Source organism: Dryobates pubescens, chromosome 2, assembly GCF_014839835.1.
Source record: "Dryobates pubescens isolate bDryPub1 chromosome 2, bDryPub1.pri, whole genome shotgun sequence".
NCBI classification, from domain to species: Eukaryota; Metazoa; Chordata; class Aves; order Piciformes; family Picidae; genus Dryobates; species Dryobates pubescens.
In genome coordinates, this window is record NC_071613.1 from 38670454 (window position 1) to 38683004 (window position 12551).

Consider the following 12551-nt stretch of genomic DNA (forward strand, 5'->3'; position numbering starts at 1 on the left):
TTGGGCATATGGGCTTGGACGAGATGTTGTACTCCCCTGCAGCCAAGAAAGGAGCCTGGCTCATGCTGGCTTTGAGCACAGAACCTTGCTCAGCAGAAGAGCCAAGAATCTCCTGGGACCTCCCCTATAAGGGCACAGCTGAGGAGCAGATGGGCACTGGTAGACACAGACCCAGGGTGAGAGGGGAACAAAGCTACTATGAACCTGAGGCCCAGCCTGACTTGGTGGGTGTGAGAGTGTGGGCTGGCCAGGTCTTTGCCTTTTTATGCGTGATTTCAGTGCAGAGACACGTGCTGTGTCTGGTTGGTGGCAAGGAAGGTGCTGGGGATGTGCCAGGGTGGTGCTGGGGATGTGCATCTCAGGGAGGGAGGTCAGCAAGGCAGAAGGCAGGGCAGCATGGGTGGGGGACCATACTGGTAAGTCCTGAAGATGCTTGCTGGTTCGACTGATGCACTGACAAGCAGGAAGGTGGCATCACTACGCACCGAGTTAGCAGGTGCCAGGCAGGCTGGGAGGTGCTGGCAGCGAGCAGCAGCAGAGAGCACAGCTGTGTGGCTGAGCACAGCGTGTGTGAGGCAGCAGCAGGATGAGGACAAGGACAGGTTCTACCTGTATGACAGGAGGCTCCGCTTTGGGAACGTGCCATGGTGGAAAGGGCTGCGAGTGCCCAGGAGCCAGCTCTGCACTATGGGCACCCCACAGACCTGGCTGGGCACACAGAGGCAGCTGAGATTGTCCATGGGAAACAGTTGTGCTTTAGTGCACAATCCAGGTGTCTGCTGGACCCTGATGCCAAGGAGATTTGGCACAAGAGCAACCTGGTCTGTTTGTCCAGTGCAGTGATGGCTCTTCCCTGCTTGACTGGCAGCACTGCAGGCAGCAAAATCGTCCCCTCACAGGAAGGGAGTATGTCCCAGCACCTTAAGCCATGAGGACATCATCTCTAGTGGCCATGGACATATGTTTGGAGGCTTAAAGGCTAATGGAGCCTGTCCTAGCAGCCAAGGCCTGTCTCCTGCCAGACCAGGAGCATTCCTTACCTGCCTAGTATTCTTCCAGGGGTCTGTGGGGACTGTGGATGCTATTGGTTCTCAGCAGCCCTGTGCCCTGAGTGTGAAACCAACGTGGACCAAAACTGCCCTAGGTGATGCTTTTGCTGGGGGTGATTGAAATGGGGTTTACAGCCTCCAGGCCACTGCTGCTGCCCTCATCATGGCTTCCAGACAATGACTGCCCAGGACATGGCCAGGCTGTAATCATCATCTCCCATTTCAGGTAGGGAGGCTTTAACCCTTCCATATCCCCTGCACCCCCTGCCCCTCTCTCTGTAGGAGGTTTGGCACCAGCATTTGGGATAGACACGAAGCAGCCTTGCTGTGCCCCCCTCCCCTTGCCATTGCATCCTGCTGAGGCAGAGCTGCTGAGGAAGGCTTTACAAAGCTCAGCAAAGCAGCCACCTGGCTCCCATCATCAGAGCAGCACGAGGTGGTACCTCCCAGCCACAAAACCCTGGGGAGATACTGAACAAAGCCCAGCTTGTGTAAGCCAAGCCAGCTCTGGTGAGGTGTCTGCCACCTCCCTGGCCTCCTGCCCTCCCTGCTCAGCCTATCTCAGCCCACATTTAACAATTACCTGCTCTCCACACAGCTCCCCAAGTGCTCTGAGTGATGTGGGCCAATTCCCTGCTGGCAACTCCCGGCTCCCTCCCAGGAGTTACGTCAGTGGGGAGTTGGACTGTGTGCACCCTCCATGTAACACCTGGCAGTGTGGCAGCCAGCACCTCCCCTTGGCCTGCCAAGAATGACGCCGGGCATCAGCCAAGCACCCTTGAGAGGCAACAGCATACCTTCTCCTCTCCCACTGCTGGAAAGATGGTGCCCAGCCCTCAAATTGCAGGGTGCAGTTACCTGAGCTGAAGGTGGTCCAGGGTGGTGGATTTTTCACCTGGCTTTAAACTTAGGAGAGCATCAGGCCGTCAGGCAGTGTTTTGCATCTGACGCTTCCAGTAACAGGTCAGCTGCCTTACCAGGGTGTGCTGAGATAGTCTGACCCAGCCATAGTACACCTACCCCGGGCTAACAGCCTGGCACCATGCGGAGTCAGCCTGAGGTGCCTGGAAGCCACCACCCAAGTGCCCACTGCTGTCCCCTTGCTGCCAGCAAGCACAGCTTGGCACTTGGTATCTGGGCGCCGCGGCCAGCAAGAGTTGCTCCCACAAAACCAAGCATCTCTTGAGACATTGCCACCCTGGGAAAGCTGTGCCTGGAGCCATGACCTTCTGGTGTGCCACAGCACTGGGCTTACCAGCCTGGCCTTGCCATTGGTGACTGCAGCAGTGTGGGCTGTCCTGTGCTCCTGCTCCCTGCACAGACACTGTGCTGGCACCACGGGAGAGAGCTGGCAGGACACTTGCCACCTCCTCCCCTAGAGAGACCTGGGCTCTGTGCAGGAGCTTTTCGGTGACTCCAGGCTGAGCAAGCAACTGGAGCAGGGTACAGAGGGGAGCTGAAAAATCACATGGTGATGGTGAGCCACTGCTTGGGTAGAGGGCCCCAAGCTTGAGAACATCCATGCTGCATGTTGGGGAGCACTGGAGGGGCTGAGAAGCAAGGCAGGAATCAAGGCTCTCCTGCAACCACATCTCTCAACTGGGACAATTACCCTTCACTATACACCTTTCCCAGCCCCTGCAGCCTCCCCAGCCCCTGCCCTCCACTCTCCACACACTTTCTCTCCTCTTCAGTGGTACCCAAGGGACATTTGAGCAGGGCTGAAAGTAATGAGGAGGAGGAAAGGGTGGGGGAAACTGCAGGGATGTAGCATCCTTGTACATGAAGTGGGACATCCTGCAAGTCGTAGTCTGTGCTTGCTCCTCAGGAGGTGCCATCACCCCTTTTGGGAGTCTTCTAGCCACTTCTTGTGGGCAACCCATCTCTCTGGTCTCAAAGGGTGTCCATCACTGAAGCAACTGAGTACTCACTTTTGGTCTGTTGTCTCTGGAGCAGCCACGGCCCTAGAAGCAGTGGTGAGAAGGAGAAAGATGGGTGGTGATGTGGCCCGAGGAGATGATGTGGTCCAGCCACCCCTTCTTGCCTCTGGCTGCCAGTTCTTATGGGCATGAGATGGCTCTTTATGCTCCTGGATGGCAGCACCAGGCCTGGCACAGCTCTCTCTCTGAGATTCCCTGTGCTCTCACCCATCCTAGCAAGGCAGAGGGAACCAGCAGCTGGCCCCGTGGTTGGGAAGGGCAATGAGACTCGGCTACCCTCCGGGAGGTGGCACAGGGCCTGCAGCAGGCACTGCAGCAGGGTGGGGTGCTGCCAGCTGCCACCTATTACTCCTGCCTTGCATCAAAAGACCAAGATGAAAGTCTCTGGCCACAGCCCTTGCCGCAACGACATGGACCCCCCCTCTGAAATTACTGCTCCCTTGAAGGAGCTTGCTTTTGCCTGAGCAGTGGAGGAGAAAGCCATGTTTACACACCAGGTTTCAAGCATGGCTCACCAGCTGCCTCAGTGTAATTATGGGCCTTAGGAGGGGGTGAGTTGCTGGGGCTTGGCACTGGGGTGTTTGATTGTTTGTTTGTTTGCAGACCCAGCACGGGGCAGCTGGTGAGGAAGAGCTGCTCTGCTGGCAGCTGGAGAGCTGTGCTCCCACTGAGCCTGGCTGCCTGGCTGAACCATCCCCAGTGAGCATGGGGACAGGCACAGGGAAGAAAGGTTCCTGGAGGAAAAAAGTTACCTCTCCAGAAGGGCAGGAATGAAGCAAAATCCCAAAATTTGGTAACAGGGGTAACAGGAAGACCACAGCAGAGATGGGGAGTCAGGAGGCTCCAGGAGCCACAGCCACCATGAACTGAGAGTGGCTGCAACTCTGCTTGGAGCCAGAGCACCCCCAGAAGTGTGCATGGGCTGAGCAGGAATAAACCTCCTCTCTCAGTCTCTTTCCAGCTTCTGGTTTGCAAGTCAAGTGACAAAAGTGCCTTGCACACATCCCTGCCCACACCCAGCCTTGACTTAGCACCGTGCTTCACTGCAGGGCTCACTGGCCGTGGGGGATTCACAGCCTGACATGTCCTCAGGGGCATCTCTTCAAGGCATCTCCTCCAGCTGCCTCCAGCAGCAGCACCAGGCTACAGAGAGAGCACAAAACCCAGGCTCCCTTTCAGCCTGGGTGACATGTGACATGGAAGTGGCACCAGTGATGGGACTTTGGGGTCCTATTCCCAGCCTGGTTGCTTTTTGCTGCATTATACACAGGAGCTCTTGTGTGCTGGCTCCAGATCCTACAGCATCCATCTTGCAGGCAGGTTGCAGGGCTGAGCTGCTGGCTGTGAAGTGCTTCCAGACAAAGACCTGCTTATCATCCAGCACATTCTGGGTTTCCCATTGCTACCAGGCTCCTCTTTCAATCTGACCCACACCACCTGAAGGGCAGCCCTGGAACTATTTGGGATATCTGCCCCACAGCCAGGGCTGCTGCCCAGGGACCTCTCAAGAGTAGTTTTATTGGGCAGCCACATCAAAGCCAGTCCAGGACACCCCATCCCACCACAATCTCCTGCACCCATGAACAGTGAACATGACACACCATGACAGCACAGGTTTCTCTCTTGTAAGGCTGGGCATGCAGTGTGTGTTGGGGGGGTGGAATGTAAGGGGGAAACCACAGCACTGCTCCCTTCCACTTCACAGCCACCTTGGGCTTACACTGGGTCCTACAGCTGGTAGAATTAGTCTTCTACTAATTTTACACCTCTTCTGTCACAGTCTCCACCTCCTGACAACAAGATTATTGCCTCATTTGGCTCAAATCCCTCCAGCACTGCAGACTCTTGAGTCCAGGTCAAATGCACTCCAGCCTTCCTGCTGCTGGAAATGTGCCTCATTGCTAGCCCAAATGGATGGAGTTTGAAGTCCCAGCCTTCAGCTCCCAGGAGAAAGACACCAGTCTGGAGCACAGGGCTACCACCATCAGTGAGACTTGGCTTAGTTCCAAGGTGCTGCTCAGAAAAAGTCTCATCCTTCAGCAGGTTTTTATCCCAGCTGATCACAGCAAAGGCTTTGCACTGGCAGTGTCCTTGTGTGGTGCATGCTTGCTTTCAGGCAGTTTTTGCAAACAGCTGGAGACTTTGGCTGTTTCATTTTCAGTCATCTCTACTTGGAGCCAGCCCTTTAGGATGCCTGCAGGGATACGTGCATCAGCACCTGAGCTAAGAGAGCAAGCAAGCAAAGAGCCTTGGGGCCTCTGGGGATGACACGTGTTCCTGGTCTGGTGCTGGCAGTGTGATCAACAGAGTGCTAGAGGGGTGCAGCCTGTCCTGAGCAGCAGGGGCACAGCGAGCTGTGAGCGAGCAGAAGAGATGACGCTCACATGGACGTGTCCTCATGCCTGTGACAGGCATGCTGTCTGTGTCCATGCAAGCAGCAAATGAGAGCAAGTCACTAGGCACCACTGCTTGTGCTTCTCTGGGTTCTTTCACTTCCTTGCATGTCTCCTGCTTCCTGATTGCTGCACAGCAGCTCCCTCAGCAATTCAGTCAAGCAGTGATGCTAAGACTGGAGGGACCCAGCAAAGCCAGCCAGCCCATCCTCAGCCTCATGCCATGCCCCCTCACACCCCCTTTGCCAGGGAGAAAAGGGGTTTTCCCCCCTGACCAGACCTCTGTGCAGACTGTGATGGGAAGGCAGGTCTCTGGTGAGGGGGAGCTCGCTGTGGACCAGTGTAAGTGGGAGGACAAACTGGAGAGAGCCTTCTCTCCCAGCAGAGAACCACCACCCAGGCTCGATGAGACATGTGCCACACATACACACTTTGGGCTCCTCTAACCACCTGGGACAGGTATTCATGGTCCAGTGGAGCGTGCCCTGTCATGCCTTCATGCCATGGCACTTAGCAAGTGCTACCTCTCCCTGCAGCTTCAGCCATGCTGGAGAATTCTTCTGGGCAGGGCTGCCCCATACCAGGAGGGATGGAGACCTGCAGATGACCATTCCCTGTTCCCCAAGTGCACTGGACTCTTCCTCACTGCAGCACCCTCATCACATCTTCATCTCAGCAAGCACCCACTATGTCCATGGAGGCAGTGCTCCTAGCTGACACAGAGATGTTCCCAGGAGCAATTTCAGGGCTGCTGTGCAGGCATAGGGAGCACCCTGGGGTGGCTGCACACCTACCTTCTTCCATGTGCATGTGGCTGAGGATGGTGTGCCCCTCCCTGACCCAGTGCAGGGCAGGAACCAAACATGACAGGGGCAGGGACTGTGCATCAGGGAAAATCCTGCAGAATGACACTCCCACCAGGGGGATGGAGTAGCTCCCTGGCAATGCTGTCAAGCACTGGCTCTCTTTTGTCTTGAAAATGGTGTTGAGTAGAGGGTAAGCCCTGAGACAGGAAAACAAAGGTAGCTTCTGGTGCTGTCCAAACTCAGTCAGAGTCAATTCCATCTGAATACACCAGGTTCACATGGGCACACAAGAGAAGGTTGGCATGGGCAAAACTGAGACAAGGAGGAAGGGAGATATATAGGGGATGCCCCATGATGCTCTGCTGGTCCATCTGTCCCAAAGCTGAGAGGAGAGCCCAGCATCCCTGCAGAGTGCAGCATCACAGAATCATAGAATGGTAGAATGCTTTGGGTTGGAAGGGACCTCAAAGATCATCTAGTTCCAACCCCCTTGCCAGGGGCAGGGCCACCCTCCACTAGGTCAGGTGGCTCAATGCCTCATCCAGCCTGGCCTTGAACACCTTCAGGGGGAGGGCATCCCTGGGCACCCTGTTCAAGTGTCTCACCACCCTTACTGTAAAGAATTTCTTCCTAATATCCAGTCTAAATCTACCCTCCTCAAGCTTAAATGGATTCCCTCTCATCCTATCACAACAAACCCTTGTAAAAAGTCCCTTCCCAGCTTTCTTGTAGGCCCTCTTCAGGGACTGGAAGGCTGTTATAAAGGTCTCCCCAGAGCCTTCTTTTCTCCAGGCTGAGTGGAGCAGTGAGCAATGGTGAACAGGACATTGTCCAGCAGCAAGGTAATCTGCTATGGGAAAGCTGAGCTGAGCATGGAGGAGGGAGAAATCTCAAGTCACAAGTGCCACTTCAGTATCCAGTGAGACCTGCATTCTTGGTTTGCTTTTGAGCAGCAAAATAAGCAACCCAGTGACCCATCAGGCTGAAAGACAACTTTGTCTGCTAAGTCCTGCTGCATCCTTGGTACCTAGAGCAAATCCCATGTGGCAGGAGGGGGCTATAGCACTCTACAGGGGAAGAAGCAGAGAGGGACAGAGCCCATATGGCCCCTGCACCCCCTCACCTTCATGCCCTTGGGGAACGGCCCTTAGGGGCCAACACTCTGCTGCCACGGGTGCTGTTTGATCTCTGGCTCAACATGACTCTTGCAGACGTGCGTAACTACTTTGGAACTCTGCCCATCAACCAGCTGGGCTCCTAACCCTTTCACCCTGCCCTGGGCCTTTCACCTCTCCCCTGAGCAGAAGGGACTGTGCCTGCTGGCTGGCCCCAGCCCCGGTGGGCTGCAGCATCCTGGGGTGCCCCTGGACCCTGAGTGTGCCGGGGCCCGGCAGGCGCTGGTTAAGTCATGTGTTGTGTGTTGGGTTTCTCCCCCTCTCGGAAAGTCCCAGTGCGGAGCGGTGGGGCTGAGCCGACCGCACACAGCTGCGGGCCACCACATGAGAGGAACCAGCTCCGCGGGGATTACAGAGCCCCGGGAGCCCGGGAGGAGGCAGGAGCACCCGCGCCATGGCCCTTTCATCTCTCCCCTGCCTCTCTCCCCCTTTCATGTCTGCCTCTCTGGCCATGCTTGCTTTTCCTCCGCTGCCTTTGCTCTCTTTGCGCTTGGCTTCTTTTCCCTGCCTTCCCCCCAGCCCTTCCCACTGCACCTGGATGTGCTGGCTGCCTCTGCGCCACTCCTGTCACCCCCTCACCCAGGACCCTGTGCTTTCATCCCCTGATGCTGCAGCCGCCTGCTCCTACCACCCCTGCCCCCATGCTGGCTCCCTCTCCAGCCCAAAACCTCCCACTGACACAGAGGGGAGGAGAGGGGTGGCACAAAGTCCCTCCAGGTGTTCTCTGTCCATGCCCAAAAAGCTTTTCATCCTTTCTCCCACTGGTCCTGTTGTCCCAACCAGGCTGCTCCAGGGTCACCCTCCTCCTCCTCTAGCTGTGCCCTGTGCTGTCTCAACCAGGCATCCTCTTGTCTTCTCCATCTGCCTCGAGGAAGCAACAAGCTAGGAATGCAGGTGGACACCCAAGCCCCTCCCTGTTGATGGCACTCACCTTTCTCTTCTTCAGCTCCAGCTGGGGGACAGAGGAAAGGCACCCATTTGTGCACCAGCCATTATTGGGCATCCCCTATGAAAGGTCTCTGGTCAAGTGATAAAGGAAAGTAGTGGGTGCTCTATTCTCACGTGTCACAGACCTGTGCCAGGGACTAGTATCTTTCACATGTTCCTTGAGAGGCCTGGAGTGTCCCTGGTGTTTCCTGGGGCAAGGGACCACATACAGGACTGAGAGAGTCCAAACACACCCATAGGCATTGCAGCATCATGAGCAAGGTCATCTAAAAATCTACAGGCTCCCTGGGGAGATTTGGTACCCATCTGCCTGTTGGGGACTCAGCCATTAGAGTCTGGGTTGTGGAAGCCCTCCACATAGCTCCCTTCCCGGCCTCTTTTTTACATCTCCCACCCTGCTGCCATTCCAGTGCCTCCATACCCTGCTCCTCTGCACTCACCTCCTCTGCTCACTGCACCCCAAACTCTGCTCCCAGCTTGCTCTGCTCCTGCCTTTCCAACACTTGTCCAGCCTTCCCTGGGAGCTCTTCCTAACTCAGCCCTCTGGTTCTAACACAGCCTTTGGCCCAAAGCCCTACCTCTGCTCTCCATTCCACATCCCACTTTTCTCCAGACACTACTGGCCCTTCTGCAGGCATGTGCCAGCCCTGTGTCCAGGGATTTCCAGCTGTGGAGCACCAAGGGCAGAAGGAGGCTGCAGTCCTCCCAGACAGTGGGGTCACTACTGTGGGGGCTGCTGCTGGCATGTTTGATCATCCAGTGAGCTCAAAAAGTGGTGGCTACAGCCTCTTCACCAAGTAGGTGACCCACCTCAGAGCATGGAGGGCAGTGTCACCAGGATGCTGTGCCAGGAGGTGATGTGCAAAAGCTGGTCCTGGTGAGGGGAGCACAGGACTCTCAGGCTCCTCTCCTGATCCAGCTGCTGCCTTGCTGTAGGTGCTTTGTCTTGCCAAGCAGGTCAGTTAGGGCCAAACTCTCTTTTTTTCCTTTTTTTTGGGGGGGTTGCACAGGTGTTGGTGCCAAGCATGACATGTTGGGGCTGAACTTCAGAAAAGCCTTGGAGCACTTCCCTGCAGCTCAGGCTGCAGCACGGTGCCAGCCAGGCTCTCAGGAGGGGTCTCAAGCCATGGCCACCTCTTTGCAACCGAGGGAATCGCAGAGGCCAGCTTCCCAGACCAAGGCCAGGAAGGGTCTGTCACTTGCTTCTCTTGGATCAGAAGGTGCAATGAGGCTTTGCTCTCCAGGGACTTCCAGTAGCCCAGGTGCATCCTGCTGCTTTTGTGGGTCAGCAATACACCAGGCTCTGCCAGCCAGCACTGCCAGCCCTGGCCAAGGCCACGACCATGGCTGGGTAGGATGGGACAGTCTTGAGGGTACCAGGGTACCTTGTGGCTCTGTTTCATGTCAGCTCTGCTGGGAGCAGGAATGGAATTTGGATGGGGCTGGGCGTTCCCATATAGCGATTCCCCCAGGCAGGATCTGGCTCTGATGACTGTTCTGTGCAAGGAAAAAATACCAAAGGAGTTACTCATGGCTCACTGGGGCATGATGTAGCAACTCCTCACCAGTTCCCCCCACCCTCCAGCCAAAGTTCCTCCTGTGATCTCCTGGGGAAAGTCCCAGCCCCCCCACTCCCCTCCTGCCACCCCCAGAGACCTTCCCCACCCTTGTTGGAGCTTTCCAGAAGAGGAGATGTGCTGGGGCTTTGGGTGAGGGGAGAAAAGACACAGTGGCATGCTGTGCTGGAGGGAATTTGCTGTTCCCTTGGTTCTTCCACATTGTGTCTGTTGATGAGCCCAAGGCCAAGAGTCTGAGAGAGCACCAGCCTGGTGCATCCCTACCTGGACAACCACACCTTTGCCTTCAGTCCTAGCAGAAGTGCAAACCAATCAGGCCAGCTCAGGTATCTCTATTGCCTTTTTGGCAGCCACACTTTGATCAAGTTTTCCTCTCGATCTCCACAACCACAGGGGCAAAAAAGTGAGATCTAATTCCAGTTAGTGGAAAAGGCTGTGAAGCTCTCCTGCTCCTGGGACTGGAAAGCTCAAACTTTGAGACAATCACTGGACTTTGCATGGCTCCAGCAGACCCACCAGGCTGGTGGTCCTTTCTGTTGCAGAGACCCAGGTGGATGGTGGAGTCTTTAATCCTTGGGCCAAATTACTTGATGAAACTGGAGTAAGTTCCACCTGGATTTGCCAGCATGGACTCACTGACATCTTATAAGCCCTTGTTGCCCTTTTCATGACATGCACAGGAAAGACATGGCCATTTCTTTTGCAGTTTTGGAACTTTCCTCCTAATTTGCCTCTGTGGGGAGATGGTAGGAAAGAGTTGGGAAAACCTGAACCCCTCTGCTGGAAACCACCTCCATTATCTGCCTGGGCCCTTGCACCCTGATGGTCATTCCTTTTTCTTGGGTGAAGCACCTTGAACCTTCCCATTTTGGTCCAGCCCTGTGTGCAGTGCCCCACAGGGTCGAGCTGTACCTCACAGGGCAAGGCTGCCATGCACCAAAAGGTGTAAGGCTGGAGCAGCTCAGCAGGCTCAGGTAATCCCTCTGTGGGAGAAAACATGACTCCAGTGGCACTGGGGCAGATCCTGTCTATGGATTAGGGAAGCTGCACTCACAGAGGCTCAAGGATGAGCCCAGATTCTGGGGAGCCAAGCCCTCACTATCAACTGACTCTGGAGGCTCAGCAGTTGCCACGGGGAGAGGTGTCCTGCACACTCTGTGCCCAGCAGTGTGGTTGTTAGAAGGGCTGCCCAGTGGCAGGTTGTCAGTTATGGAAGTGTGGGGACACTGTTTGCTACCACAGGCGCACTGGTGTCTTGCCTGTGGCTCTGAGACACTCAGGGAAGGAAGCCATGGAGCAGATCCTGAAGACTGGTTCCAGGAGGCAAAAAGATCCTGTGCCCAGGAAGCCTGTGCCCTGGAGCTGCCTGCACCCAGAGTGCTGCCTGCAGCCCAAAGCTCCCCACAGCACCGTGCTTGTCCGCTGACCGTGCCACTCATGCCCACCAATTTACAGAAACCTTTTATGGTTTCTGCTGAATGTTCTAGAGTCCCAAGCTCAGTCAGGGTCTCTGCAGAACCAGCCACCACCAGGCACTGTGCTTACCAGGCTCAGTAGCCAGGTTTCACCCTGGCATGCTACTGGTGTGCAGTGTTTCCAAAATGGGGGAGCAAGGGGGGAGCAAGCTGCAGTGTTTGCAGCCCCAGGATGCTCAGAGCCTCGTACCTCACTGTGGGGTGCTCCACAATATGCTTGTGGGGCCTGGCCCTGCCCTGCACCCCTTCTCTGCATCATCAAACACACCATGTCCCCACGTGCCCCCCCTTCCCAGCTCTGCCTGGCCAGGGCAGCAAAGGTGCTGAAATCCAGATGGTGCAGCACAAGTGGCCTGGGATTAGTAAGTGGGGGAGCAAAGGGGCCTGTGCAGCATGAGGAGAGCTCCGTGGTGAGTCAGTAACCACCCAAGGCAGGCCTGAGATCACAGGTGCCTGCAAAGTACCCCTGGAAGGTGGGAAGCCAACACCACCTATTAAGTGACAAAGCATGGTGGCTGTGCAGAGCCCCACTGCCCTGGGCAGCACAGCCCTAGGAACACAGGTGTCTGGCCAGTCTGGAAGGGACAGGAGAGATGGGGTGGCCAGAGAACACCAGAGGCACCAACTAGAGCTTGGGGCAAGGGGAAAAAAAAAAGGCTTGGAGGTTTGGAAAAAGGGCCCTGATGTTGGAGATGGGTATTGAAAATGGAAAAGCAAGACCTTGGGAAGGAAAAGGAACTGCTGGAGCATGCCCTGCCAGAGCAAACTCACCCCACAGAAACACTGCTGCTTTCATGCCCCACAGGGTGGGCTTGGGTGACTTGAGCTCTGAGCAGAGATTCTGCCCCCCAGGGTCACTAGCCCCAGGTCTCCGCTGCTGGGAGCCAGTGTGGCAGCCTCACGCTCTGCTGTCCCTGCTGCGCTGGCCAAAGGAGTCACACAGGTGTCTCAAAGTTACAGGATCTCCCACACTTCCCTCTGGCACCTCCAGCACCCTGCTTTTCTCCTCAGCCCCTAAAACACAGTTGGCTCCAGGAGCAAGGACCCCATCCACCCAGTCCCATCGGGGGTGATGCAGGGCAGAAGATCCAGCCCAGCTGCCGCAGCTCCCCACCGCCTGCAGGAGCATTATGAAACAAGGACACGGGCCGCTCCCCACTGAGCCTTGGGCATTTGCTTCCTTCCAGC